A 26,912-nucleotide genomic window follows, 5' to 3' on the forward strand; every position below is an offset into this window, starting at 1 on the left:
ATGTATTGGTCACACTTTTTAGATGCAAGAAACAAAAGCTTGTATTACAGAAGGTAGTCATTGCTATTATTAGTAGTATCTCCAACAACAATAGTAATAAGATCTAACATTTTCAGCACATACTGAGTGCCCGGGATTGTTTCAGTCATATTGCATATATGTTTAATCCCTCCAAGCAGTCTTTGAAGTAGGTACTATTACTATCCCCGTTTTACAGATGAAGAAACTGATGTTAAGTAAAGTTATGGAGCTTGTATAAGATTGCACAACTAGTAACTGAGGTACAGAGGACTTGGAGTCAGTTCTCTGGCTTTGAAGTTCCTGTTGTTGCTGCCTCTGTCAAATAGATAATCCTTGTTTTTGCCTTCTTGTGCCACAAAATCCAAGCCAAATTCTGATTGGCAGAGCCTGGGTCATATGCCTATGTCTTAGCTATAATGGGGTTTGTAATGAAGTACATTTATTTCATTCCTTGTGCAGTAAAACAGTCTATTCAACACCATATCTCCAAGTAGAGAATTCCCTACACTTGGCAAGTGTCCTGATGGTAGAAAAAAAAAGTGATACATATCAATGACAGGGATAAAAAATATCCCAGGTACAGGAAAGCATTTGCAAAGGCATAGGAGCAATACCACAGATGTTTCAAGAGACTTCAGGCAGTTGCTATGAACAGTATGTAGAATAAAAGGCTGGGTGAGTATGAGAAGAAGATACCAAGGCAGCAGGTAATATATCACTATGAAGGCACTGGATTTTATTTGTAGGGAAATGAGGTAAGGAGTGTTAATCAGAGGAGAGCTACAATCATATTTTCTATTAGAAAGATACCACTGGATGCAGAGAAAGAAGGCAAGGAGAATACTACCATCACCCAGAGCATGCCTGTATAATACATTGTGTTCAAATGAGACCTATTTAACAGTGAAAGAAAATGGTCTTGTTTACACCAGGAAATAGGCATTTATGGTCACCATACTTCAAGGAAACAGAAGAGCAAGAGTAAAAAATTGAAAGAATAGTTTCACCAACCAATGACCTAGGCCTTTCAAATACATTATCATCTCTCTTTATTTTTATGGGAAACAGGTTCATTGAGATTAAATCACTTGTCCAGGATCTCAGTGGTAGGAAACCAAAGAACTCAGATTCCAATCCAGTTCTGTCAGATCCAAAAGCACGACCTGTCTCCAATTCTGTTGCCCCCATCCCTACCCCACATTTACAAGAATATTGCCTGCCTGCTATAAACTAGCATGGTGATTAAAAACATGACTTTGGAGGCAGACAAATCTAGGTTTGAAGACTGACTATACCACTAACTGCTCACCATTTATAACATTCTCTATGGGAAATGAAGTTATAGTATTCAAAAAGCTAACTTGTAGAATATTTTAATAGCAAACTTTGTAAGTTAGAGTCTATCCTTCTATTTTCCTGTTTGTTATGAGTCTATACCTACTGGTTCATTGATCATTTTTAGAGAAACCTTTATGTGCTAGCTAGCAAGTTTGGCATTCTGGAGCATAAAAAGATGAATCAGAAGCACAGTTTACCCTCATGTAAGGTATCAGTCTAGTGATAGAAATGGAAAGTACCCAGAAGAATGTGAAATTCAATGCAGAAAGTACAAATTCCATAAAAACGGAATAGGAACAACATTAAGATATTTGACAGACAACAGAGATCATTCTCCTCTAAAGGGAACCAGGGAAGGCTTCATGAGGCATTGGTCTTTGAGGTGGGCTTTGATGGGGAGGTGGCTGATAATGAGCTGACTCCACAACCAAAGACTTTGGGAAGAAGAAACAAGGTGATGTGTGGACCACAATTGCTCTTGGGTTGGCTGCTCAAATAAAGGCCTTTGGCTTTCTATAGCCAACATAAAGGAGGTAACCGCCTTTCCTGACCTGCACCTTGGATTGGCTGTCATTGAGATGTTATAAGCAGATTTGTCAATGATGGCTTGGTGCCCTGTGAAACTCTTAAAGAAACATGGAAGACAGACAAGATCATTAGCAAACTACACACCATCAACAGCTGCTTTCAAATGTTAACCTGTTCCCAATGCCACTCCCAGCTCAGGGTCAGTGCCTTAGGGAAACTAATATAGCCCTTCTAGCAAATGGTCCACAAGGTTTCTCTAACATTGCTCTTAGAGCCTGTCCAACTGAAGTTTACATAATCTAAGTACTTTTCACTAAAACTCCTCAAATTCAAAACTGGCTTATTAGCAGTGTGTCATTATTGGTGGTAAGAAAAAAACTTGTTCTTTCGATTACTTCATAGTTTTCAAATTTATTATCTTTTTTAACTTGCTGAGCAATCCTAGAGGTTAAGAAGGCAGGGGCTATTATTCCTCTTATTTTAATGGAAGAGGTAATTGAAATCCAGAGAACTTAGTAACTTGCCAGGAATCACACAGCTAACATGGACACAATTAATATGGCATGACTTTCAGTTTTCAAATTCTCAGTTCTACATTCCTTCCCATCACATCACCAAGCCTGTATGGGAGACAGATAGGACTGCAAGATGACATATTTATACCACTGCATGTGTCGATTGCTCACTGCTTTAATGAAAAACACCAAATAGGAAAGTCTGAGGCTTAGAAAAAATTGAAAAAAGTAATATTCTTAGTGTTTCTCCTTCCCTCTCTTCCCCAAGCAAGACAAATTCCAGAATCAGTTGTTTTGAAGGGAGCTCTCCTGGCTATGCATTATCAGTTACCCATCCTTTAATGGGTACGCTGGTCTTCTGGGCTCTATGAGAGACCTTACACCATTCAGCCAGATGTAATTTGATGGTTAGGTTCTTTCAAATGACCAGAAATAAACACACACATATTACATTCTGTTTGTTTGTTTGTTCAAGAATACACAGAGAAATACGTTTCAGTTGCTGCAGACCCCAAACTCCAGGTAGATGGAATACTGCTAAAGAATGGGGAAGCCATTCTAGTGACTAGCCTTTGCTACTGCTGCATCAGCAGTTAATGTCCACGACCTTCTCGGATGTCCACAATTACCATGACTTGACCATTCTTCTGCTGCCACCAACTAATTCCTGGCTGGTTTCCTTCCTTATTAGTTTGGTACTGATATCTTCTATCACCTCAAACTTTCAGTAACTCCCATCCTATATGTACTTTATGGCTTCTGCCTTTACTACTAATCATTATCTTTCACTGTATGTATCCTAGTCAAGTTCACTGAGGGCAGATCTAATTGGTTCATTTGGTGATTAACATGGCTGTTGGACAAATCTATTATGCTAGGTCCTTGACTGTCCTTGAGCCAGCTATCCACCCCTGGCTCAGTCATCTGCAACCGGTCTGCTGGAATAACACGTACAAATGTCCTATGAGGAAGTAGTGCATCATAAACTCCTTTTCAACAAAATTTAAAGGAGAGTGGAGAATGGATGACTTATGAATAGTATATTTACATACAGTCTAGAGGTAAGTAAGTCAGGAGAGTAAAATAGTGCAGAAATCCTAACACTTTGAAGAACATAATATTCAACTTCAAGCTATTCTGACCTGATCCACTGTAGAACTTCCAGAGGAGTCACAAAGGAACACACCATAAATTAGAAGGCTCAACCACTTTCATAACAAGACAAAGCTAATGGTTTTGGTGAGAGTAGAGAAACTGGTGCTTTACATGTTCTGTGCATGAATGGCATGGGGTACTGAGGAGGACATGGACTTTGGAAACAGATAGACATGGCTTCTACTCCTATCCAGGCAGGGACCTATTTGGGCAACCTTAGATAAGCTGTAATTTATTTATCTTGGCATTGAGAATGTAATATTTAACTTGCATGTCAGTAGTGAGGACAAGTGAGAGAATATATGTAAAATCACCAGCATATAGTAAACACCCAAAAAATGGTAATAGTCTATGTCCACTGCTCAACAATGAATGAAAGACCTCATTATTAACACTCTCCTGCCTCATATGTGGTAAATACTTAATAAGGATTGAACCTCTTTTAGTATTTGTACTTATTTGTTTATACAAATGGGTTATCATTTTTAATAATTTGCACAGTGACTTTTTTGAGTGAGTGTTTGTATAAACACAGTGAAGTATCTGGATTCCCTTGGACACAATATAAATGTATGGGGAAGAAAAAAAACATTCTGAGAGCACCTTTTATCCACTTAAAAAAAAAGTATATTATATTCTCAGTGCAAAAGTAACATTTGCACATTATGAATATATGTTGAAAAAATAGAAGTGTAAAAAGAGAAGGAGAAGAGTTCCTCTCCCAAAAGAAAACATCTGTTATTAGTGAAATATGTTTCATTATCATTTTTCTACCTTCTGAGCATACCATTGTTTATTTGTTTTATATAGTTGTTATCTTATTGAATATACAGTTACTTTTCCTGCATATTTGCCTTTAAAATTATACCATATATTTGGAGGAGGGGGCCAACATGGCATAGAAGTAAGGGGATCTGAACTTCCCTCTTCTCCCAAACAAGGAAGTGTTGAAGCCAAAGAGTTCAGGAGAAAAAGAGACAGTCGCGCTTCCAGGGACCCACCAGGAAAACCTGACCAGCCACAGGTGCATGATTGCAAACTGGGAGAGATAAAATGGATGGAGGGGAGGGATTCACTTCTGCAGAGAGACAAAGGGAAGAGAAAGACCAGGTGGGGAAGCATAGGACTATATCTGGACAACAGAAAAACCTCAGACCAGGACAGACAAAGATCCAATCTCTAACTGTGGGGCTTGCTCTGACGGGGCCAGCTGCCTGGATCATGCACCTGGGGTGGAGGGGAGCCAGTCCTGGGCTTGGTGGCTAGGTCAGGGGCACAGTCCACAGTAGGAGAAAGCAATCCTCTCCCTAGAGTGCTACAGGACAGGATAAAGCCTGCCTGTGCCCACCAGCCAAGGACCACATATCAGAGTGGCATTTCCCTAGTACCGGGATGTACAGACTGAGAGTTTGAATCCCAGCCAAGCGCCAGGCACAGGAGTCGGTGGAGTGAGACAAACCACCTCATTTGTGAGGGTCTGTGGAGGAGAGACTGGAGCTTCACCATTTTTCTCCCCACCACCACCAAGGGGGGGTCTCAGGGATCAGACAGGGGGACCCACAGTGGAGGTAGGACCCGCCTACACGAAACCACACCCCCCTGTGCCTGGTAACTGCGTATCTACAGGAGCGGGCTAGACAGTGAGGAACCCGATGGCCCCTACTCCAGACCTGCACGGCTGCATTGCCTGGATTAATTCTCCGACAATTCTTATTATGTAGATACATTCTTCCTTCCTTTTCTGGTTCTTATCTCCTCCCTCCTCTAGTCTGGTTACTCTGGTTGTTGGTTTGTTTAAGCAGACATATTTAATCCATTCTCTTGATACATTTTCCACACCTCCTTTATCCTCCGTTCTCTCTCTCTTTGGATAAAGCCATATAGTTTCTCTGCCTGGACAACTATCTTCTTTCATTTTTCCCCACCTCCTTCTTAATTTTCCTTTCTCTCTCTCTCTGGATTAAGCCATATAGTTTCTCTGGTCAAGTTTATTCTTTCTTTTTCCCCACCCCTGTCATTTCTCTCTTTGTATGGGATAAGGCCTCTTCCATCAGCCCTGCCTCCACCCTGTTGTTTACTTGTAGCTGTTGTTTCTGGTTTTTTGTTTTTGGGGTTTTTGTTTGTGTGTTTGCATGTTTTTGCTTTCTGTTTGTTTCTTGTTTGTGTGTGTGTGTTTGTTTTCCTTTCCAGGGCTACTTCAAGGAACAAATCAAAGCACACCTGGTGGAGGGGCCAAAACATCACTACTAGTAGGGAGATAAAGTAACCAAAGTCACAACAACAGAGAGCAAGTAACACTCTCCAAAAAACACCTCCTGAAGGGCCAGGCCCTGGACAGTGTATGACCCCTCTTTAATATAGTAGTGCTCGCAGGTGCAGGACACATAAAAAGCTTTTAAAACACATAAGGGACAGAAAACTAGCCAAAATGACTAAATGGAAGAATTCTCCTCAAAAGAAATTCCAGGAAGAAATGACAGCTAAAGAATTGATCAAAACATATATAAATAATATAACTGAACAAGAATTTAGAATAATAGTCATAAGATTAATCGCTTGGCTTGAAAAAAGCATAGAAGACAGCAGACAATCTATTGCTGCAGAGATCAAGGAACTAAAATATAGTAATGATGAATTTTAATTTTAAAATGCTATAAATGAGGTGCAAAATAAAATAGAGTCAGTCACAGCAAAGATTGAAGAAGGAGAGAGGAGAATAGGTGAATTAGAAGACAAAATTATGGAAAAAGAGGAAGCTGAGAAAAAGAGAGATAAAAACATTCTGGATCATGAGGGGACAAATTAGAGAACTAAGTGATTCAATGAAATGTAACAATATCCATATCATAGGAGTTCCAGAAGAAGAAGAAGAGAGACTGAAAGGGGATGAAGGTGTACTTGAACAAATCATAGCTGAGAACTTCCCCAATCTGGGGGAAAAAACAAACATTGAAATCCAGGAGGCACAGAGAACGCCCTTTAGACTTAACAGAATTGATCTTCTGCACGACATATCAGGGTGAAACTGGCAAAATACAAAGATAAAGAGAGAATTCTGAAAGCACCTAGGGATAAGCAACTAGGGATGTGTCTACAAAGGTAGACACGTAAGGGTAGTAGCAGACCTATCTACTGAAACTTGGCAGGCCAGAAAGGAGTGGCAGGAAATTTTCAATGTGATGAACAGAAAAAATATGTAGCCAAGAATCCTTTATCCAGCAAGCCTGCCATTCAGAATAGAGGGAGAGATACAGGTTTCCCAAACAAACAAAAAGTAAAGGAATTCATCACCAATAAACCAGCCCTATAAGAGATCCTAAGGGAGGACTCTGTGAGTGAAATGTTGCAAGGACCACAAAGGACAAGAGACATCACTACAAGCATGAACCTACAGATAACACAATGACTCTATGGGATATGACACTCATATTTTTCAATAATAACACTGAATGTAAGTGGATTAAATGCTCCAATCAAAAGACATAGAGTATCATAATGGATAAAAAAAACAAGATTCATCTATTTTCTGTCTATAAGAGACCCATTTTAGACCTGAGGACACCTTCAGATTGAAAGTGAGGGGATAGAGAACCATATATCATGCTACTGGAAGTCAAAAGAAAGTTGGAGTAGCCATGCTTATATCAGACAAACTAGGTTTTGAACTAAAGGCTGTAACAAGAGATGAAGAATGGCATTACGTAATAATTACAGGGTCTATCCATCAAGAAGAGCTATCAATTATAAATGTCTATGCACCAAATTCGTAAGCACCCAAATATATAAAACAATTAATCACAAACATAAGCAATCTTATTGGTAAGAATGTGGTAATTGCAGAGGACTTTAATACTCCACTTACAACAATGGACAGATCATATAGACAGAAAATAAATAAAGAAACAATGGCCCTGAATTATACGCTGGACCAGATGGACTTGACAGATATATTTAGAAATTTTCATCCTGAAGCAGCAGAATATACATTCTTCTTGACTGCACATGGAACATTCTCCCAGATAGATCACATACTAGATCACAAAACAGCCCTCAGTAAATCTAAAAGAATTGAGATCATACCATGCACACTTTCAGATCACAATGCTATGAAACTTGAAATCAACCACAGGAAAAATTTTCAAAAACCTCCAAGTGCATGGAGGTTAAAGAACATCCTACTAAAGAATGAAGGGTCAACCAGGCAATTAAAGAAGAAATTTAAAAATATATGGAAACAAATGAAAATGAAAACACAACAATACACTCCCTTTGGGATGCAGCAAAGGCAGTTCTAAGAGGAAAACACATTGCAATCTATCTCAAGAAACAAGAAAAATCCCAAATACAAAATCTAATAGCACAAATAAAGGAACTAGAAGCAGAATAGCAAAGACACTCCACCCCGAGCAGAAGAAAAGAAATAATAAAGATCAGAGCAGAAATAAACAATATAGAATATAAAAAAACAGAACAGATCAATGAAACTAAGAGTTGGTTTTTTTGAAAAAATAAAATTTATACACCTCTAGCCAGGCTTCTCAGAAAAAAAGAGAGAGAGAGAGAGAGAGAGAGAGGACCCAAGTAGATAAAATCACAAATACAAATGGATTTATTACAACCAATCCCTCAGAAATACAAGCAATTTTCAGAGAATACTATGAAAAATTATACGCCAACAAACTGGACAACCTGGAAGTAATGGACAAATTCCTAAACACCCACACACTACCAAAACTCAAACGGGAAGAAATAGAAATTTGAACAGACCCATAACTAGTGAAAAATTGAATCAGTTATCAAAAATCTCCAACAAATAAGAGTCCTGGACCAGATGGCTTCCCTGGGGAATTCTACCAGACATTTAAAGCAGAGTTAATACCCATCCTTCTAAACCTGTTCCAAAAAATAGAAATGGAAGGAAAAATCCCAGACTCATTCTATGAAGCCAGCATAACTTTGATTCCCAAACCAGACAGAGACCCCACAAAAAAGGAGAACTACAGGTCAATATCCCCAATGGACATGGATGCAAAAATTCTCAACAAGACAATAGCAAATCGAATTCAACAACATGTAAAAAGAATTATTCACCATGATCAAGTGGGATTCATTCCTGGCCTGCAGGGCTGGTTCAATATTTACAAATCACTCAATGTGATACATCACATTAATGAAAGAAAGGATAAGAACCAAATAATCCTGTCAATAGATGCAGAAAAAGCATCTGACAAAATACAGCATCGTTTCTTAATAAAAACCCTCAAGAAAGTCAGGATAGAAGGAACATACATAAAAGCCGTATATGAAAAGCCCACAGCTAATATCATCCTCAATGGGGAAAAACTGAGAACTTTCCCCCTGAGATCAGGAACTCAACAGGGATGTCCACTCTCACCACTGTCGTTCAACATAGTGTTGGAAGTGCTAGCATCAGCAATCAGACAACAAAAGGAAATAAAAGGCATCAAAATTGGCAAAGAAGAAGCCAAACTTTCACTTTTCACAGACGACATGATACTCTACATGGAAAACCGGACAGACTCCACCAAAAGACTCCTAGAACTGATACATGAATTCAGCAAAGTTGCAGAGTACAAAAGCAATGTACAGAAATTGGTTACATTTTTTAACACCAATAATGAGGCAACAGAAAGAGAAATAAAGAAACTGATCCCACTTACAATTGCACCAGAAACCATAAAATACCTAGGAATAAACCTAACCAAAGATGTAAAAGATCTGTATGCTGAAATCTATAGAAGGCTTATGAAGGAAATTGAAAAAGACACAAAGAAATGGAAAAACATTCCATGCTCATGGATCGGAAGAATAAATATTGTCAAAATGTCAATACTACCCAAAGCAATCTACATATTCAATGCAATCCCAATCAAAATTGCACAAGCATTCTTCTCAAAGCTAGAACAAACAATCCTAAAACTTGTATGGAACCACAAAAGACCTCGAATAGCCAAAGAAATACTGAAGAAGAAAACCAAAGTGGGAGACATAACAATCCCAGACTTTAGCCTCTACTACAAACCTGTAATCATCAAGAAAGTATGGTATTGGCACAAAAACAGACACAATGGAATAGAATAGAGAACCCAGAATTGGACCCACAAATGTATGGCCAACTAATCTTTAACAAAGCAGGAAAGAGTATTCAATGGAAAAAAGACCGTCTCTTTAGCAAATGGTGCAGCAAGAACCGGACAGCAACATGCAGAACAATGAAACTAGACCACTTTCTTACACCATTCACAAAAATAAACTCAAAATGGATAAAGGACCTGAATGTGAGGCAGGAAACCATCAAAACCCTAGAGGAGAAAGCAGGCAACAAACTCTTTGACCTCAGCCGCAGCAATTTCTTACTCAACACATCTCCAAAGGCAAGAGAATTAAAAGCAAAAATGAACTATTGAGACGTCATCAAGATAAAAATCTTCTTCACTGCAAAGGAAACAATCACCAAAACTAAAAGGCAACTGGCAGAATGGGAAAAGATATTTGCAAATGACATATCAGATAAAGGGTTAGTATCCAAAATCTATAAAGAACTCACCAAACTCCATACCCCCCAAAATAAACAATCCAGTGAAGAAATGGGAAGAATACATGAATAGACAGTTTTCCAAAGGAGACATCCAGATGGCCAACAGACACATGTAACGATGCTCAACGTCACTCATCATCAGGGAAATACAAATCAAAGCCACACTGAGATACCACCTCACACCGGTCAGACTGGCTAAAATGAACAAGTCAGGAAACTATAGATGCTGGTGGGGATGTGTAGAAATGGGAGCCCTCTTGCACTGTTGGTGGGAATGCAAACCTATGCAGCCAGTCTTGAAAACAGTGTGGAGGTGCCTCAAAAAATTAAAAATAGAACTGGAGCGCCTGGGTGGCTCAGTCGGTTAAATGTCTGACATCAGCTCAGGACATGATCGCACGGTTTGTGAGTTTGAGCCCCACATTGGGCTGTGTGCTGACAGCTCAGAGACTGAAGCCTGCTTCAGATTCTGTGTCTCCTTCTCTCTCCACCCCTCCCCTGCTCATGCTCTGTCTCTGTATCTCAAAAAATGAATAAACGTTAAAAAAAATTTTTTTTTAATTAAAAATAGAACTACCCTGCAGCCCAGCAATAGCTTTGCTAGGAATTTACCCAAGGGATACAGGAGTGCTTATGGATAGGGGAACATTACTCCTATGTTTATAGCAGCACTTTCAACAATAGCCAAATTGTGGAAAGAGCCTAAATGTCCATCAACTGATGAATGGATAAAGAAGACGTGGTTTATATATACATTGGAATACTACTTGGCAATGAGAAAGAATAAAATCATGCCATTTGCAGCAACGTGGATGGAAATGGAGGGTATTATGCTAAGTGAAATAAGTCAGTCAGAGAAAGACAGATATCATATGTTTTTACTCATGTGTGGATCTTGAGAAACTTAACAGAAGGCCACGGGGGAAGGGAAGGGGAAAAAAATAGTTACAAACAGAGAGGGAGGGAGGCAAACCATAAGAGACTCTTAAATACAGAGAACAAACTGAGGGCTGATGGAGGGTGGGGGAAAGGGGAAAATGGGTGATGGGCATTGATGAGGGCATTTGTTGGGATGAGCACCGGGTGTTGTATGTAAGCCAATTTGACAATAAATTATATTTAAAAAATTATACCATATATTTTATTTCATATAAGCCCTTCACTTTGAATCACATTTAATGTCTGTGTAATAACCCAGTAAATGGATGTGTTTTGATTTACTCACACTTTCTCTCTAGCCAATGAGCAGTTAGGTTTTTTTCCTTTTTGTTGCTTTATTTTGTTTTGACCATTATAATTAATGCTGCATACAAAATAATTGCACATGCCTTTGTCTACATCTTTAATTATTTTATGAGGCTACATTGTGGACTGAATATGTCCCCTTAGGGATTGAAAGTGTGCATTCCACCATATCTCTGATAGCATTACATATTCTAATTTTTTGTTCATTTTATAGTTCATAAGTCGCCTTGTAGGGACCCTGGGGTTCTAGGCAACTCCAGTGATTCTTCTTCTGCTTCCCTGAACCTTATACCTAATGAGATCACAGAGAAGGAAAAAAATCTGCTCCTGCTTCCACATGACAGCCCATGAGATATTTGAGGACAATTCTCACATCCTGAGACTTCATTTTAGCAACAAGAAGAAATGCCTCAAACTGTGACTGTTTTTCAGGAAAATACACGTTTATAACAAGTGACCCCAAACTTGTTGCAGTAAAGTTAATAAGTTTGAGCATTGGGATTCCCAGAAAAAAAGAATAATAATAAGTGTTATATCCAATGCTGGAATCTATTCCCTATGGAATAGCTAACATTTGACTGCTTTTTATGTGCATTGTTCTAAGGGCTTGCATTTTCTCAATAATCCTCAATAATGCTATCAGGTTTATGTACAAACTGCTCTTATACAGAGTTAAATCCACTTGTTTCAAAAATGAATAGAGGGAAAAGAAAATCCGTATTCATTAAGCCCAGCTGTGTTACCCTATGTATTCATTTTCTACTGCTGTCATAACAAACTACCACAAACTTAGCACTTAGAACAGCATAAATTTATTATCTTACATTTCTGTAGGTTTGACTCTGGTACTGGTCTCAGTGGCCCCACCCCACCCCCAAAAAAAATGAATGAAAGAAAAAAAAATCAAGGTGTCAACATAGCTGCATTCCATTGTTTCAATGGGGCACAGGCAAAGGAGACTGCAAAATCCCAGAGAAATTCTTCTGCTGGAAATGGCAGAAATTCAGGAAGAAAATCATGTGATGACTTTAAGGTTATCATGCTGTAACTCCCTCCCCTCCATATCCCATTGGCCAAAGCAAGTCCTATGATGAACCCCTAATCAAAAGGACAAGATTTTCCTATAGTGGGAGTGACTGCAGGCACAAGGTAAAAGTCAAGGATATAGGAAGAGGTAAAAAAAAAAAAAATTGGAGCCGATAATTCTGCCTCCCATAGCATCATTACTCACATTTTACAGGTAAAGAAATTGTGGTACGGAGAAGCGAGCTGACTTGCCCAAGGTCACAAAACTCAAATTCAGATTTGACTTTAAAACTCAGTTGCCATTGTTTTAGACCACAAGGTGTCAAGATACAGTCTCTGAGTCATTCCCTTCCAAGTAAAGGAGTTAATAAATTGGTATCTAAAAATGCCTTTTGCAAACAGTCGTCAGAAATTTCATTTTGCTCTTCTGCCTCCTGTTTCACGTTATCAGCCTAAAATTTGTAACATGGGCAGGAGCATGAAGATAAAATTGGCTCTGAAAATGAGAAAATGGATTTTCTTGCCATGCCTTTGCATTACAAATGGTCCCAGTCCACGGCAATCATGGCTGCACCTGGAACAGTGCACAGGCCCCATGAATAATCCATGTTCCTTACACACGCTCCTCCCTGCAGTGCTGATTCAGCAACTGCTCTCCTACTCTGCAAAGCAACAGCAGCATATAGGTCAGGTGAAGTGTAAGAATGCAACAACACTCTGAACATTTGGTTGAATCTAAAAGCAAACAAGGGACTTCGAAATCTAATTAGAGTTTAACCAGACTGCAATGCTTGCCTTCTTAGAACATTCTGTTACCTTCGGGATTTAACTAGACTCCTTTAATTGATGAAAGCTGGGCTGAGGCTCAAAATTCTGCATTTCAAACTACTTTCCAGGTGATGCCAATGCTGTTAGTTAAGGACCACACTTTGATAGAGCAGGAGTCTGTAAATTGCAGCCCACACCTATCTGGTTTATGAGATAATGGTCTTCACATTTCCAAATGGGAGTGGGGTGGGGGAGTCACAAGAAGGAAAATATTTCATAACATGAGAAAACTATGAAATTCACATTTCGGTGTCCATAAATAAAGTTTCACTAGAACACATACACACAGATCTAGACTCCTTCATGTGACAGACACACAGGAACATTCATGTCTCCTTTTCTTATATGCTCAGGCCTTCAACCTACCATTCCCTGACCTTCCACATGACCCCTTTTGCCACCTCCCTTATCCTCAATGCCAGCTATACCTAAGTATTTGTACTTTCCTAAAAGTAAGCATATTGTCTACAGTCCTTTGAATTGTTGATCCCTTCATCCTAGAAAACTCTTTGTCTCCTTTTGTCACTTATGTAAATTGAATTCCTTCTTTCAGAAGTAGCTCAGGGGACCTGCGGAAGGACTTTCCTAACCTCACCCCTGCCCAGGCACCCAGCCTACTTGGAGTTAGAGGCTTCTTTTCTAGGAAATATTCTGTGCTTCTACTAGATAACTTATCGATCTATATTAGAGTCACTACTTACTGTCAATCTCACACTGAACACCTTAACAGTCTTCTGGTTCTGAAAGCACATTGTTTTTGGCACAGTGTCATGCAGTCATCAAATGTTTGCAGAGAAAAAAATTGAGAAAGGAAGGAAAAGGAAAAATAACAGAGGAAGGGAGGAAGAAGAGAAGGAAGGGATGTAGGGAGAAAGGAGGACAGGAGGTAGGAAGAGGGAAGGAAGAAGGGAAAAGAGTGAAGTGGGAAAGAGGGAAGGAAAAAGAGAAAAGGGAGAAAAACAAAATCACCTATGAAAAAGTATTTTGTAAATGGCATGTGGCCACATAACTACAAGGAGCCCTATTCATTTTTCCCAGGAAAATGCTGATGTGCATGGCTTGCTATTCTCAGGGCAATGTGTTTCCTTAAATCCTTCTACCCCAGCAGTTCAGACCCACTAAAATCCAAATCCTTTGTAAATTCAAGCAAGAGAATTTTTAAAGTGTGGAGCTTCTTAGCCAGCTTCTCAGTGTGCTCCAGTGCGATCAATAACCAATCCAGATGACAAATTAATGTTAAATACAGTTTGAAGAATGGCAAGAAAGAAAAAAACGTAGTAGGAAGGATTGGCAAAGAGCCTTACCAGAACTGTGGCCTTACAGAAGGTATAAGGACCCTGCTGTGATTCTGTGGGTAAGAGGCAAGAGGGCTAAAAGAGGGACTGTGGGTTGGTTTGGAGATTACTGATTAGTAATCTGTCAAGTGGGAGGGCCATCTGGAAATGGAATTATTTTTGTGCTATAGATATTGGGCTCTCAAATCAACTGGAACAAGAGTTTCCAGGTAATATTTCCAAACGTCAATTGCTGCTATTTTAGCCTAAACACCAAGACTGATGGATGTGATTGCTTGATGGCTTTGAGGCCACCTTTACACTCTAATAATTGCACTTTCTGAATTGCACCTGAGGTATTACCATATCTGATAAGGGTCTTAATTGATGTTTTAGCATAATTACTTGGAAAACACATCCTTGGAAAGAATAGTTTAAATAGAAGATAGATCAAATATGTTCTGGGATCATTTTTGAGTCACTATGATAAGTGCTTTTCTTACCTCCCCGCAAAAGTCAACAACCTGATGGTATTAAGGCTTCAAAGATCTGCTAAAATTCCAGAAGTTTTGCTCTTCTAAAAGAAGAAAGAAAGAGAGAAAGACAGAACAAGAGAGAATGCGAGGAAGGGAGGAATAAAGAACAACCTTATTTTTTAGGTGAAGAGGGGAGATATAGGTGCTGTGATTTAGGGCTGCCAAAGTCCTGACCCTAGCTCTGAGTTTAAAACAGTACTTGGGTTTCAATAGAAACAGCAATGAACTTAGAGCAACTTGTTGGCTGAAACTCTCTGACCCTCAACACTTTTCATCTCTGAAAGAGGGAAGGTAACTTATCTTCAGTGGACTATTGTGAGGATCTAATGAAATTTGATTATTAAGAAGCAAAGAAAAAACTAAGCTATTTCTGTATGGCTGAGGATTTATGGGTTAAAATTATAATTGTGGGCTAGAATTAGTTGAACTGAGACAGAAACGAGAGCAGGGACAGAGTATTAGTCTGTTCTGGCTGCTGTAATAAAGTACCATACTTGGGTGGCTTACATAACAGAAATTTGTTTTCTCACAGTTCTGAAGACTGGAAGCCCTTGATCAAGGTCCGGCAGGGTCCGGTTCTTAAAGAGAGTTCTCTCCCTGGCTTTCAGATCACCTCCTTGGCCTCTCTGAGGAGAGAGAGCCGGGGAAGAGGGAGGGAAAGGGGGGCGGAGAGGGGGAGAGAAGGAGAGGGGGGGAGAGAGTGGGGGAGAGAGGGGGGAGAGTGGGGGGAGAGAGGGGGGAGAGTGGGGGGAGAGAGGGAGAGAGGAAGGAGGGAGAGAGGAGGGAGGGAGAGAGCTCTCTGATGTCCCTCCCTGTTCTTATAAGGACGCAAGGACTATCAGATTAGGGCCCCACCCTGATGACCTTATTTAACCTTTATCACCTCCTCACAGGCCCTCTCTCCAAATAGTCACATTGAGGGCTAAGGCTTCAACATAGGAATTTGAGGGGGAACACAAACATTTAGTCGATAACACAATATTACCAAAGGGTCCCCCTTCCAAACTATCTTAATTTACCATTTACAGAAGTCAGACATAGCTTTGGATTCCATGGATCATGTTTTAGGCCGGTTCAAAATATCCACTTTCCAAAGAAATCTTTCTCTACTCTTCTGCAGAACTAATTCCTGCCCCTCCTCATACTAGCTAGAACTGTCCTCTCCAATAGCACTTAGCTCATTAAGATTTGTCTGTTTCTCTTGGGAGGAGTGGGTCAGAAACGTATCTTCTTTTCAATTTTATATGACCAGATTATTGGGGATTCTCACTAGGGTGTAGTAAAAACATGAATATATTTTAACTTTTTGCCATTAACACCTTCTACAGTATTCTGATAAATCAACCTTTCAAATTTCTTTACAACACCTTGGGAAGATTTTATAATATCTAGTTATTTTTCATGACTGAAGTAAAGTTTAAAACTTTAATCTCAAAATTGATTTAAAACTCATCTCTTCCACTTTCCCCACCTAAACCTTGGGCTGTGATTCTGACTTAAAAGAGCAGGGGGTCACAGATGAGGTTGGGTGGGCTGTGTTATGAGATCCATGCAGGATATGTAACGTTCAACTCTAGGGAGCATTCATACAGTGTACCATATCACCCACTCTATGTTGTCCAATACATAATCTGCACAACCATAGAGAAAAGCCCTGAATACATAGTCTTCTATACCCTCTTCTGATTCTAATTATTCTAGGGCTTGATAAGGACCCAAGAAGAATAGAGGAAGTAGGGGTCATTGTATAAAACTGATCACATTATCAGTAAAGGGAAGCCATCTTTGATCATATTCTGATTGCATGGTTTATCTTCTCCTAGTGATTTCCACAAATAATGACAATAATTGTAACAAATAATAACTATAATTATAATGATATATGATGCTTCTTGAGCACTCAAAACCACACTTCATAAATTCTAAAATATATTCTTTCATACTCCAATATTTCTGAAATAGCAATGTGATTAATAATTGATAATGTCTCATGGTTTAATTGTAAGCATCTTCTTCACTCTTTGTGGTGCATAAAATAATGATGACTCTAACAACTGATGGCCTCTGAAAATTGATAAAATACAGAATGTGCAAGCCACAGTTCTAACCATTTTACACGTCCTAATTCATCTAAGACACTAATATTGTAAGATCTGCTATGATTATTAAACCATTTTCCTGATCTGGGAACTGTAACAAGGAGGTTAGATAAGCTACCCACAGCCACACCTTGTGGGTGGAAGATATAGTGAATACTACATAGACAAGATATATCTTGGGCTTTCCTGGAGTAGTGTTTGGCTTTCTCCTCACCTCCTCCATCCCTGAAGAGCCCCTCAGAGAGACATAGCCATGTTTCCTTCAGCCACAACCAGTGGTGCATTTCCCAAGTGTCCTCTCTAAGTGGATGTCTTCATGCTCGGTAGTCTCCTGGAAAGCTCTGTAGCCTCTGCCACGTCTCTACCTTTTGGTCTCCTTCACACGGAGCAGTGTGAGATGCTATGGTCTTCCTTTTCATGGTCTCTAGGATTGGAAAACTATTTTCCTATTCCCAGTCAGATAACCTTTCCTTGGCTTCTTAGTTCATTTTGCTCCACCAAGCACCTTACATCCAGGAAACCCCATAAACAAAAAGATAGCATTCTCTGTACCAATTAAACCTCTCACCATCCAGGTTTATTCATCAAGCTTTCCCCAAAATTTTCTCACCAGGTTCCGCAGACCCATAACCAGTGAAGAAATTGAATCAGTTATCAAAAATCTCCCAACAAATAAGAGTCCAGGACCAGATGGCTTCCCAGGGGAGTTCTACCAGACATTTAAAGCAGAGATAATACCTATCCTTCTCAAGATATTCCAAGAAATAGAAAGGGAAGGAAAACTTCCAGACTCATTCTATGAAGCCAGTATTACTTTGATTCCTAAACCAGACAGAGACCCAGTAAAAAAAGAGAACTACAGGCCAATATCCCTGATGAATATGGATGCAAAAATTCTCAATAAGATATTAGCAAATCGAATTCAACAGCATATAAAAAGAGTTATTCACCATGATCAAGTGGGATTCATTCCTGGGATGCAGGGCTGGTTCAACATTCACAAATCAATCAATGTGATACATCACGTTAATAAAAGAAAAGATAAGAACCATATGATCCTGTCAACTGATGCAGAAAAGGCCTTTGACAAAATCCAGCACCCTTTCTTAATAAAAACCCTTGAGAAAGTCGGGATAGAAGGAACATACTTAAACATCATAAAAGCCATTTATGAAAAGCCCACAGCTAACATCATCCTCAATGGGGAAAAACTGAGAGCTTTTCCCCTGAGATCAGGAACACGACAGGGATGCCCACTCTCACCGCTGTTGTTTAACATAGTGTTGGAAGTTCTAGCATCAGCAATCAGACAACAAAAGGAAATCAAAGGCATCCAAATTGGCGAAGATGAAGTCAAGCTTTCACTTTTTGCAGATGACATGATACTATACATGGAAAATCCGATAGACTCCACCAAAAGTCTGCTAGAACTGATACAGGAATTCAGCAAAGTTGCAGGATACAAAATCAATGTACAGAAATCAGTTGCATTCTTATACACTAACAACGAAGCAACAGAAAGACAAATAAAGAAACTAATCCCATTCACAATTGCACCAAGAAGCATAAAATACCTCGGGATAAATCTAACCAAAGATGTAAAAGATCTGTATGCTGAAAACTATAGAAAGCTTATGAAGGTAATTGAAGAAGATATAAAGAAATGGAAAGACATTCCCTGCTCACGGATTGGAAGAATAAATATTGTCAAAATGTCAATACTACCCAAAGCTATCTACACATTCAATGCAAGCCCAATCAAAATTGCACCAGCATTCTTCTCGAAACTAGAACAAGCAATCCTAAAATTCATATGGAACCACAAAAGGCCCCGAGTAGCCAAAGTAATTTTGAAGAAGACCAAAGCAGGAGGCATCACAATCCCAGACTTTAGCCTCTACTACAAAGCTGTAATCATCAAGACAGCATGGTATTGGCACAAAAACAGACACATAGACCAATGGAATAGAATAGAAACCCCAGAACTAGACCCACAAACGTATGGCCAACTCATCTTTGACAAAGCAGGAAAGAATATCCAATGGAAAAAAGACAGTCTCTTTAACAAATGGTGCTGGGAGAACTGGACAGCAACATGCAGAAGGTTGAAACTAGACCACTTTCTCACACCATTCACAAAAATAAACTCAAAATGGATAAAGGACCTGAATGTGAGACAGGAAACCATCAAAACCCTAGAGGAGAAAGCAGGAAAAGACCTCTCTGACCTCAGCCGTAGCAATCTCTTACTCGACACATCCCCAAAGGCAAGGGAATTAAAAGCAAAAATGAATTACTGGGACCTTATGAAGATTAAAAGCTTCTGCACAGCAAAGGAAACAACCAACAAAACTAAAAGGCAACCAACGGAATGGGAAAAGATATTTGCAAATGACATATCAGACAAAGGGTAGTATCCAAAATCTATAAAGAGCTCACCAAACTCCACACCCGAAAAACAAATAACCCAGTGAAGAAACGGGCAGAAAACATGAATAGACACTTCTCTAAAGAAGACATCCGGATGGCCCACAGGCACATGAAAAGATGCTCAACGTCGCTCCTTATGAGGGAAATACAAACAAAACCACACTCAGATATCACCTCACGCCAGTCAGAGTGGCCAAAATGAACAAATCAGGAGACTATAGATGCTGGAGAGGATGTGGAGAAATGGGAACCCTCTTGCACTGTTGGTGGGAATGCAAATTGGTGCAGCCGCTCTGGAAAGCAGTGTGGAGGTTCCTCAGAAAATTAAAAATAGACCTACCCTATGACCCAGCAATAGCACTGCTAGGAATTTACCCAAGGGATACGGGAGTACTGATGCCTAGGGGCACTTGTACCCCAATGTTTATAGCAGCCCTCTCAACAATAGCCAAATGATGGAAAGAGCCTAAATGTCCATCAACTGATGAATGGATAAAGAAATTGTGGTTTATATACACAATGGAGTACTACGTGGCAATGAGAAAGAATGAAATATGGCCCTTTGTAGCCACGTGGATGGAACTGGAGAGTGTGATGCCAAGTGAAATAAGCCATACAGAGAAAGACAGATACCATATGTGTTCACTCTTATGTGGATCCTGAGAAACTTAACAGAAACCCATGGGGGAGGGGAAGGAAAAAAAAAAAAGAGGTTAGAGTGGGAGAGAGCCAAAGCATAAGAGACTCTTAAAACCTGAGAACAAACTGAGGGTTGATGGGGGGTGGGAGGGAGGGGAGGGTGGGTGATGGGTATTGAGGAGGGCACCTTTTGGGATAAGCCACTGGGTGTTGTATGGAAACCAATTTGACAATAAATTTCATATATTGAAAAAGAAATCAATATCCAAATAAGGCTAAAGTTTCTTCGGTATAATAAGTCCATTCATGAAAATGCGAGTCCGTATCTTGTAACTACTCCAGTCTCTACAATAACTCTTTAGAGCTAGTTCACACTCCCACTCCCACTACTAGCTTTCAGATAAAAGGGTACTTCCTCTGAAGAAATATTGTATTTTTTATACACTTAAAAACAGTGTGCTTCTCTTATGTGAATCTGAGGAGAGGAGGAGTGTCATTGTAACAGAGCCAATTCTGACAGCTCTTAAGAAGACTAGGTATGGCAGCCTCTACCCCCATTTTTTGATAGTTATTTTTAAAACATGGGGAACTGGAATCCGTGTCCTCAACTCAGACCCTACTTAATAATTCTGGCAATAGATGTAACCAATCAACATTCTTCTTGATTGGTTTTTCCCTGAGTCTAAAATGGAGCAGCCAGACCTCCCTTATAGATAACCCACTATACAGAGCATAGTTGACTGGTGGCCTCCTGTGGCCACATCTTTGGAATCTGTGTGGTATTCATGCCAAGGCCATGCTTCCTCCATACTGTTCCCAGACAATGACTGGGCATGATAAGAAAGGTGTAAGAGGTGGGAGGCCATTAATGCCCCAAACAGTATTTCTCCAATGAGCAACCTTTTCTTGGCAGCTCCCCATCCGCCTAGCCAATCATTCTCAGAATTGCTCTAGTCTGAGGATCTTCTGACACAGTCCTCCTCTGTTTTCTCCTTTCACAGGTGTCAGACTTGAATTATGGTCCAAAAGTTCTTCCTGCCTCCTTCTGCTCCCTTCCTACTTATGTTTCACAAACATCTCCCCCAAGAACTCTCTTGTACATTTAATTATCTATTCCCCAGAGATCCTATACTGACTTATTGGCAGAGTAGGAAATATACAATTATCTTAAGATTACGCAGGCTTTTTTTTCTATAAAATATAATTACCTCCTGAGAAAAATAAGATGTATATTCATTTTAAAATTTTACACAGACAACCACTACCTTCTTGAAACTCCCCCCTCTTCTGAGACTACATAGATCTATATAGAAACTTGGGAGTAAGAGTTCAGGGATCTCATAAGACCTTCTAAAACCAATCCATTCAGCACCTCAATTCTGTAAGATACAGTCAAATTTATGACTGGTTTTCCAACCCCCACTAAGAAGCCCCAGTTTACCTGTAGCCATATTGAACTGCTTGTGAATTCCTGGGGATATGGCACTCTTCCTCACTTCCTTGCCTGTGTTCTTGCTACTCCCAAACTCTGCAATTCTTCCTTATCTTCCCCCACTTCCCCAACTCACCCCAGACAAAAGTCAGCTGAGCAACTTCACCATTTTAAAATCTTTTTCAAATCCCTAGCATCAAATCCCTAGGCACCCTTTTTTTATGCACTGCCCCTTACCCTGAACACAACTCTGTTAAAAAAATTTTACAGTGTTTCTTTACATGGATTCCAAAAGCATGAGCCCTTTGGAGGCAGGAGCTGTGTATGACTTTTCTTAGGTTTCCAGGACCTACTACAGTGGTAAGTACTCAGTAAGTGTTTTGTTGTTGCTGCAGCTGCTATGGCTGCTGCAGTTTTTAATGAATTAACAGCCCACACTGAATGCTGGACCTAACCAGTTATACAATCTTAAGGGATTTTCACAACTTTGAGACTCCTTTTTTTTTGTTTTGTAAAAAACAGAAAAAATAGTGACTACTTCCCTGAAAATACTATTACTAAGATCACTAATACAAATGCAATGATGAATTTCTGTCCTTTTCTTTCCTGACCCTCTCCAGGTCAGCATTAATGTCCTCCTTCTTAAAATCCACTGCTCTCTTCTCTTTTCCTTTTTTATTTCCTATATTACTTGATTTCATCACAGTTACTGAGTCACCCAAGTCAAAAACTTGAGTGTAATCTTTGAATCAGCCCTCTCCCTTATTTGCCACTTCCACCCAATTACCTGCTAAGTCCTATCCATTTCGCCTTCTAGGTATTTCCTTTATTTTCCCATTGACTCTGGTCCACTCTAGGCAACCATCACTCCTTGGGCTATTACAGTATCACATCAGCAAATAACTTATCTTTCTGCTTCTGGCCCTAATCCTCTCCAATCCATTGTCAATGCCAATGTCATAAATCTGACCATGTTGTTCTGCCACTGAAAATGTTTCATGTCTCTCTGCTATCTAATAATGGCTAACATTTCCTGAATCCTCACTACCTTACTAACAAAACAATTGTGAGGTAGATATTGTTATTATTCTTGTTATGAAAAAGAGAAATTTGAAGCACAGAAAGGGTAATGACTTAGTAAGTTACCAACATTTGAACCGACTTCAAAGTTCTCAGTAGAAATCTATGTCCCTATATAATACTGCCCTTACTTGGTTTGACAGCCTTGCCTTACATTTCATGTTTCAATACTAATAAACAGCTTTCTTGCATATTTTGTGCTGTTTCTTGACTCAGAGTTTTTGTTCATGCTATTTCTGTGACTGAAATTCACTTTCCAGGCAGACCCTCTTCCCTTCTCCTTATTAGCACCTCTGATCCCCAAGAGGATTATTTTTTTTTCTGCTCAGTGCTCTGACATTACCATTAAATACACTTGTCATTGCATTTACTATGATAGATATATAGAGATAGAGAGCTGTATAGACATGTATGTAAATTTATATTCTCCTCTCCTAGTATAGAGTAATAATAATGATGATAATAATAGTACTAATCATACTATACTGCTAGTAATAATTTATCAATCAAAGGAATGGAAGATACAGCCAAGAAGCATACATGTATTAACTCCCAGTGGGGCTAACTTTAACCAATGAGATAAAGGAAACTGGGGGACGCCTGAGTGGCTAAGTATCTGACTCTTGGTTTCTGCTCAGGTCATGATCTCATGGTTCATGGGTTTGAGCCCCGCTTGGGCTCTGCACTGTCGGTGCAGGGCCTGCTTTGGATTCTCTCTCTCCCTCTCTCTCTCTCTCTCTCTCTGCCCCTCCCCTGCTTGTGTTGTCTAAATAAATAATGAATGAATGAATGAATGAATAGGAAATTCGAACAAGCCAAGCAAATGAAATCTCTTTCCTTCTCATTTCTTTTGGAATTCTCTGAAGCCTGGGATTGTTGTATATCCTGAGTAGCAATATTTCACGAGGCCAAGTGGATCCAACTGCTAAGAGATCTGGGGTCCATATTTGTGGTGTTTATGAAGCAATAGATAAGGAATAACACATCACCTTGTCTTGCTGCCCAACTTCCAGAATATGGAATATGTATTAAATCAAAAACCAACATGTGGTACTGTGACCACAACACCTAGAGTACATAGGTCAGGTATCAAGAAGTGGATGTACATATGTCCTTTCTCATATCCAGGGACCTACTTATAGCATTGTAGTTCCTATCCCCACAACTTTGTTTTGGAGATAGGGAAAATACCCAACAAGGAAGTCAATTAACAGTTCCATTGAACTGGATTGTGATGTGGCTACTTTGGGTACATCCTGCTAGTGGGCCGGTAGGCAAACAAAGAAGTGACTACATGACATGGGCAGCAGGGAAGACTGTGCTTTTAACTCAGGATACTCACTGAAAGTTCTTCTAATATTTCCATGACAAGCAATAATCACTGATAAGCAATGACAGCAACCACAACCCAACAAGAGTTAGGCAACTAAGGGCTCATTTCCATCAGGGATAAAGATCTGTGTTATTCTACCAGGCAACTAACCAGACTAGCTGAAATACTAGGCAAAGGTAAGGAAAATCTAGAATGATAGAGAACTAAGCTACATTTCTCAAGACCAATCCCTAGTGAACACCTACCGTAGGCCAGAATTTTCCACGTCTTTTATCTCATTTAGTGCTCCAAATTGACTAGTGATATAAGATCATTACTATATATCTATTCTATAGATAATAAAACTGAAATGAAGAGAGACAGAATGGAATCTCAGAATGGACATTTACTTACCTTAGAGTTAGAAAATAATATTAATTATTTAACATATGTAACCTTTTAAATGGTGCTAACTAACAGTAAATTCCCTGACTTTCTCAAAGGATTGTTGCCAAGATGAAAAGTAGAGAGTTCTATAGGCACTATTCTCCATAGATTAATGAGAAAATTCAGGTTCAAAATATAACTTTTAATAGGATTATGTAGCACTGTGTCAACGTCCTATAAACTGTATAGTACACACACTTGAATCAGTCTCTGAATCAACCACCTGCTCCATTTATACTACATCATACTGTGGATCTCTGGCAAAGGTGGGAAGGAGATTTCAGGTGTCCTCATTCTAGTCCACCATGTTTCCACAACACACTTCCAATGGTAGCAGGAGTAAGTCATGAAAAGCATGTCTTAGAGGTGTTGGGTTCCCTGGCACCTTTCAAAGAAGCCAGAGCAAATGAGACCATTGGTCTGAAGATATGAACACAAAGGTTCCCATATTAATAAGGAGCCCCTGGCACTTGATAATCCTCCAAGTTCTTTTATTTATGTTGGTGGTTGGTTTATAAGGTTCATTATATATATTAAATAAAATAGAAATGTGTGTGAAGATGATGCTGAGGTATCTTCTTTCAAAGCCAAAAACACTTGTGTTGTTAAGAGTCAGGTCAAAGGAGGGACACATGATAACAGTGAACACAATAGTATCAGCAACAACTGTCCATTTCATAAAAGCAGGGCTCAGGTTAGGAACATACTATAGAACTCTGTGTAAGAGGTGTAGGGGCCACATTTAAGCACATGCCCAGACTCTGCTTCTAAGCAAACTTTCATTCCCTGAGAGTGTTATGGATGTTGGACATGGTTTGAAGGAACATGCCCTTTAAGTATAAAATGTGAAATGTACTGTTTACAGAGTTGAGTCTTCTGATGTGTCATCAAAGGATAGTGTTGAGAGGGGACTACAATTCAAGAAATCCTTGTAACTTCTATAGGTTTCACTGGTCCATGAAGGTGCACAGCTAGAATTCTAAAAAGTAAATCAACTTGAATAAAACCACAGAGGTTAGATTTCCCAAAGGGATTAGGTCCCATTTGTCTAAAACATATGGTATGGGGAGTATGCCTGGAAATGTTGCTTTTGGTAAAAATGCAAGAGTGCTTTGAATGCTTGGTACACATTTGTGAATGTTTGGTAGGCCACGAGAGATTAATTGATGTTCTTGACAAATGAAATAGCATAATGTGAAATATGCTTCAGAAAACTTAATCTTGCCACAGTGTGTAGGGAGGATTGGAATGAAATATGCAAATAAATTGGAACAAGTAGTTAAGAGGCTATATTGTCAGTTCTCCAGCTGGGTTATGAAAACTTGGGCCTTCCAAATAAGAGACCCTAAATAAAAAAGTATCTTTCTCATTCCCAGAAGATCTAATGACAAAAGGAAAAAGGTTTTAAAAAATCTGGATAACAGCATTTCTGGGAAGAGAAGGCAAGAATTTAGACCTCTGTGATAGACATTGCTGGATGTCACCCAATAAACATTTCTCCCTACATTTATTGTAAAAGAACCCTGATATTATTTGAGATGGCAATGAACCCAGCTAAAATACTTCGTGTCCTAGCCTTCTTACTGTTGAGTGTGGTAAAGTTTAAAAGATCATGATCAAAGGCCATGACAGGTAAGTAGAAACTAGAAAAGCTGAACACTTTTGGCTGTCCAGCTTCCATCCTGGAATGCAGATGTGGTTTTTTTCCAGCAGCCTTCTTGGAGAATGAGGTGACCTTGAGAATGAAAGCAATATGCTGACAGTAGTAAAATAGAAAATGGCCCTGAATTTTTTTTTTAATTTTTAACTTTATTCATTTATTTTTGAGAAAGAGAGAGAGAGAGAGAGAGCACGAGCATGAGTAGGGGAGGAGAAGACAGAGAGGGAGAGAGAGAGAATGTCAGTCAGGCTCCACAATATCAGCATGAGCCCAACACAGGGTTCAAACCCACGAACCATTAGATCATGACCCAAGCTGAAATCAAGAGTCAGATGCTTAACCAACTGATCCACCTAGGTACCCCCTGAATTTTTTTTTTAATTAATTAATTAATTTATTTATTTATTTACTTACTTACTTACTTACTTACTTATTTAGCACAAGAGACAAACTCTTCTCTTATTTAAGTCATTGTTTGGTATTTTCCATTATGTACAGCTGAACCCAATCCTATCTGATACTGCAACTTTACAAAAATAAACCTCGGGAAACTTGGATTTAGACAAAACTTTAAAATAATTAGTAGGGGACCATCCATGTTAAAGCATGGCTCCAGCTATGAAATCTACTCTGTATAGCTTCCCTCAAGATGACATTATTTTCAATTCAGTTTTTTTAAAAATCTCAACAACATACCCCTTCCTTTCCATCCCTACCACCATTATCTTAGTTCAGTTTCTCATCTCCTTTGTTCTACACTTCTTCCTAACTTGTTTCCCTGTCACTTA

Source organism: Panthera leo, chromosome C1 (genome assembly GCF_018350215.1).
Source record: "Panthera leo isolate Ple1 chromosome C1, P.leo_Ple1_pat1.1, whole genome shotgun sequence".
Classification (NCBI taxonomy): Eukaryota; Metazoa; Chordata; class Mammalia; order Carnivora; family Felidae; genus Panthera; species Panthera leo.